The sequence below is a fragment of the Furipterus horrens genome, unplaced genomic scaffold, assembly GCF_987537825.1.
Source record: "Furipterus horrens unplaced genomic scaffold, mFurHor1.1.pri manual_scaffold_6, whole genome shotgun sequence".
In the NCBI taxonomy this organism is placed as follows: domain Eukaryota; kingdom Metazoa; phylum Chordata; class Mammalia; order Chiroptera; family Furipteridae; genus Furipterus; species Furipterus horrens.
Window position 1 is genome coordinate 111408612 of NW_028327176.1, and position 5547 is coordinate 111414158.

The 5547-nt window shown below is 38.1% G+C and overlaps 1 pseudogene; it reads left to right on the forward strand.

Annotated features, from left to right (window-relative positions):
- The first annotated feature begins 3542 nt into the window (after window positions 1-3542).
- Window positions 3543-4109, forward strand: LOC150007238 (large ribosomal subunit protein uL11 pseudogene; annotated as a pseudogene).
- Window positions 4110-5547: the final 1438 nt, after the last annotated feature.

Here is a 5547-nt window from a genome sequence, read left to right on the forward strand (position 1 = left end):
TTGAATATAATCTACATTTGCATATAGGCTGTATCAGGGTATGCCTACACATCACTTCATGCATGTGATTCAACATAGTAAGTGGCACATGGGAAATTCAAGTTTTGCTTTTTGGAACTTTCTGGGGATTTTTTAAAACTATTTTTGATCTGCAGTTGGTTGAATCTATGGATGCCAAACCTGCAGATACAGATGGCCAACTGTACTTGGATTTCAGTTCTGGTACAGTTGTATGACCTCAATCATGTTAGTTATTTTTGCTCAGTTGGATTTCTTATCCATAAAATGAAGTGTGTGTGTGTGTGATTGTTTATTTTTATAGGTTAACTAAGAATGAGGGTGAAAAAAAGGCAATTGAAGCAGAAATGTTTTAGAAAAAACATAACTCACCCCTAACCCAGTGTTCTTCAATATTACCTCCCATTAAAGCAGAAGAAAAAGGAGAATAAATAGGATTCTGTAGAGTCTCCCCTCCAGTAGACTCATGGACTGGGTGAGCTCTTGTTGATAGATGGCACAGGACCAGCAGATGATAGATTAACTGGTAAAATTGGTAAGATTGTGAACACAGGCTTAGGTGGTCTGAAGATGAGAAAACAACATGTGGCAAATTATTGTAGAGGAGTCTACATATATTTCAATACTGATCTGGAACCTCCAATACAAGAAGCCTTGGGAGAGAGCATTCAGAACAGGTTGCATAACATTGACATTGGAGATCCCAACATAGGCAGTGGTTAAATGTCTTCTAAGATAGATGTAAGCAGATGGAAACCAGAAGAGGATAAGACAGTATTACCCTCGGTTAACTGTAGCTGACTGCTGGATTTATGAGAATATCTACAGTTTCACTTGAATACTTCTGAAAGTGATAGGAAATACATTAAAATACATTCAGCAACCTGGAGAGATGAAGGTGCATGGAATTCTAAATTGGATATAAACAGTCTTATTGTCTTTTGTAGATCCAGGTTGTGAAGCCAATGCCATGTTACATTTTACTGACCCCTTATTGTCTTATTAGTTTGTAAATAATCATTGTACTTTCTCCTTCTTTCAACTTTTTATATCCTGAAATACAGAAGAAATTGAGACTTTGAGGAGTTATCTAGATTAAGTTTGCCTCCAAACTAACCTGTTTTAAAATTGATAAGTGTGTCTTTACCACTCACAACTCAGAAGTAGTAGTTTAGCACACAATTGCTGAGATATTGGTACTTTTATAGTAATTAGTTGAGAAAAATGTTGCGTTTTTTTGTTTTGTTTTTGTTTTGTTTTTTTAAAGTATATTTTATTAATTATGTTGTTACAGTAGTCCTGACTTTTTCCCCTTTGCTCCACTCTGCCCAGTACACCCCTCCCCCCAGCAATGCCACCCCTCATAGTTCATGTCCATGGGTTATTCATATAAGTTCTTTGGCTTCACCTTTTCCTGTATTATTCTTAACTTCTCCATACCTATTTTGTACCAAGCAATTATGCTTCTTAATCCCTGCACCATTTCCTCATTTCTCCCCCTACCCCCACCCAGCTGATAATGCTCCAAATGATCTCCATACCTATGATTTTGTTTCTATTCTGGTTTGCTTAGTTGCATTTTGTTTTTCTTGTTTAGATTCAGTTGTTCATAGTTGTGAATTGTCATTTTAGTGTTCATAGTTTTGATCTCCTTTTTCTTAAATAAGTCCCTTTAACATTTCATATAGTAATGGCTTGGTGATAATGAACCCTTTTAGCTTTACCTTGTCTGGGAAGCACTTCATTTGCCATTCTAAATGATAGCTTTGCTGGATAGAGTAATCTTGGTTGTAGGTACTTGCTTTTCATCACATTGAATACTTCTTGCCAGTTCCTTCTTGCCTGCAAATTTTTTGTTAAAGAAATCAGCTGATAGTTTTATAGGCATCCCTTTGTAGGAAACTCTCTGCTTTTCTCTTGCTGCTTTTAAGATTCTCTCTTTATCTCTCACCTTTGGCATTTTAATTATGATGTGTCTTGGTATGGTCCTCTTTGGGTCTAGCTTGTTTGGGACTCTCTGTGCTTCCTGGATTTGTATGTCTATTTCCTTCACCAAATTTGGGAAGTTTTCCTTCATTATTTTTTCACATAAGCTTTCAATATCTTGCTCTTCCTCTTTTCCTTCTGGCACCCCTATATTTGGATGTTGGCACGTTGAAAGTTGTCCCAGAGGTTCCTAAGCCTCTCCTGACTATTTTCAACTCTTGTGTCCTCATTCTGTACTGGTTGACCATTTTTTTTCTTATTTATGTTCCAAATCATTGATTTGAACCCAGGCTTCCTTCCCTTCACCATTGTTTTTTTGTGGATTTTCCTTCGTTTCATTTAGGATAGCCTTCACATCTTGCCTTATGCATTTGCCATACTCAAGCAATCTGTCAAGCCTGTGAGCATCTTTATCACCAGTGTTTTGAATTCTGCATCTGTTAAGTTGTCTATCTTCTTGTCTGTTAGGTTGGCTATCTCCCCGTCGCTTAGTTCTCCCACTAGAACCTGATTCATTCCCCCTTTTGGACCATACTCTTCTGCCTCCTCATCTTGACAGGCTCCTGTGTGTGTTTGCCTCTATGTCTTATGTAGAGCTGTCACTCCTGTTATGTTGTAAGAGTTGGAGTCTTAGATATTCATCATTACAGAGTGACCCATTTCACCACATTGTGGTGCTGTATGTCGGGGGGTGGTCAAAGAGGGAACAATGCCACTTGCTCAGCACTCACCTCTTTTCCAGGCACCTCTCCCACTTCTGTATGGGACTGGCACCTCTCTAGCTTTTGTCCTGTCTGTTTTTCCCAAAGTGGGGAAGGTCTGTGGATGTTCTAGGACATCTTTTAAAAGAGCAGACTCTGCTGAGAGACTGGAAGTTTCTTCCTCTGCCTCAACCCCCACTTGTTTGCAGTCAGAAGCAATGAAACTTTATTTTCCCTGGCGCTCGGACCATGAGCTGCGGGGTCTGATCAGGAGCTGGGAATGCTCCCCAGGTGTCCCTTCTCACTTTTTAAAACATGTGACTGTGATTTCCACCGGCCTGCCACTGCTGCTGCCACCGCCACCACTGCAGCCACCACACCACGTCCTCTCCATCCAGTCTCCACACCTCCTACCTGACTGGATGAATACTTCTTTTTTATATCTTTGTTTCTTGGACTGCCATGCAGCCTGATTTTCTAGAATTTCTGGTTGTCTCTAGTTTTGAGGTAGTTGTATTTCTTCTTAGTTGTGGAGGGAGACTCAGTATGTCTGTCTAGGTCCTCATCTTCAAGAAAAAAAGTTTTACAATGTTCATCTCACTTACTATGAGTTGTGAATTTTGTAATCATCCATATTTCATGAAGGAATATCAATGTATTTTTGTTACCCACAAAATGTTCAGAACTGAAAAGGAAATATTTTGAACACTTATTCTAGTACAGAATGTGACAATTCAAAAATTTCAAAGCCAGATTAAGTTTTCTATTTAAAATATATTTTCAAATATTATAGTGAACTCAGAAATATATTTAAAGAGTTTTGGGTTTTTGGCTCGGAGGAGGCAAAGGTGCAAATTTCTTTGGGCATCCCAAATCCGGGTTCATCTGACACAAGCTGCCTCCACCATGCCACTGAAGTTCTACCCCAAGGAGATCAAAGTCGATTACCTGCAGTGCACTGGCAGGGAAGTGGGTGCCATGTCTGCCCTGGCCCCCAAGATTGGCCCTCTGGGACTGTCTCCAAAAAATGTTGGTGATGACATCGCCAAAGCAACCAGAGATTAGAAGGGTCTGCAGATTACAGTGAAACTGACCATTCAGAACAGACAGTCCTAGATTCAGGTAATGCCTTCTGCTTCTTCCCTGATCATCAAAGCCCTCAAAGAACCACCATGAGACAAAAAGAAGCATAAAAACACTAAGCACAGTGGAAATATCACTTTTGATGAGATTATCAACATTGCCCAACAGATGTGGCACTGATCTTTAGCTAGAGAACTCTCTGGAACCATTTAAGAGATCCTGGGGACCGCCCATTCTGTGGGCTGCAATATTGATGACTGCCACCCTCATGACATCATAGATGACATCAACAGTGGAGCAGTGGAATGCTTGGCTAGTTAAGAAATACAAAGGAAAATATTTCAATTAAAGATCATTTGACTATATATATATATATATATATATATATATATATTTAAAGAAATGAGAAATGAACACTTTATCATTATATCATCAACAAGTTTTGAACAATGAACTGCAAACTCTGGCATCTACATAGGGTACATCTAATCTCTAACAATTTTTTTATGCAGACATAAGTGCAAATCCATTGCTAGTTTAATTATTTAATCCATTATACTTAAGGCTTTCCTCTGTTGCTAACAACCTGAGTTTACTGATTTCATGCAAATCTGAGGTAGAAATACATCATCAGGTGTCCTTGGGGATTACACAGATATGTGTCATTTTTCAGGGCACAGGCACTCATATAACAAGAATAAATTTAAAAGCAGCATTTCTATCTCATAGCAATTGCCAGACTTCTCAATTTCCAATCATCTACATCTTGTAATTCTTAATATTCATGAAATATGAGCCACTCTCATTCTATTAAAACTGGCTCCTTTCCCCTATTCTTAACACAGTTATAGTTATGCCAGGCCCTGGAAAATAATTTAGTGCTACTCTTGCTTTTTTTTTTCTTGAATGTTCTCAGGAACCACAGTGTGATGACATATCCTTGGCTTCATGCAGCCTAGCCAGGTAACAGTGTTTTCACGAGGCTATGCTGTCTCTGCCATTAAATTTTTAAACCTTTTAAAATGTCCAATATAAATTTGTCATTTGCTAAATTCTACATATAAAAAAGTATGCAGAGCCATGTTGTAACAAATATTTTTCACAGCAATCCAATAAAATAACATTGAAATAATAGATGGATGAAATGCATATACATCTCCAAAATGCTAATAATAGTAAATACAATTTGAAAATGAAGATGTCAGGATATAAATTCAGGTACATCTTATTTAATATCCCATTGTCCTGTAAAATTTCAACCCAGAAACATAGAATAGTTAATGCCGCAGGGACAACTCTCAACTAATGACTATAGGTGCAGGATAATTAAAGTCCCATCTTTCTAGATTGTTAATTCTTGAGAGCCTCCTTTATATTTCTCAGGATATCCCAGTAGAATAGTGTCCTCATTCCTCAGAGCAGTGGCCTTGGGAATATATGATAAAATTGGTTTTTGATGAAGCGGGAGTGCTTGTATGTACAAACCATAGGCATGGATTTGGTGGGGGATTGCTGGGGGAGGGGGGTGCTGGGTGGAGGGGAGCAAAGGGGAAAAAAACTGAAAATATTGTAACAATATAACCAATAAAATATAATTTTAAAAAAAGAAGTGAAACACTAAAAAAAAGAAAAATTGGTTTTTGTTTCTATATTGACTTTCCCCAAAACCTAACCTTTGATTCCTTAGATAATTTTCCCAATAAACTATTTGCATCAAAGAACTGTCTCAGGCTCTGTTTGGGGGAAAAGGCAAACTGAC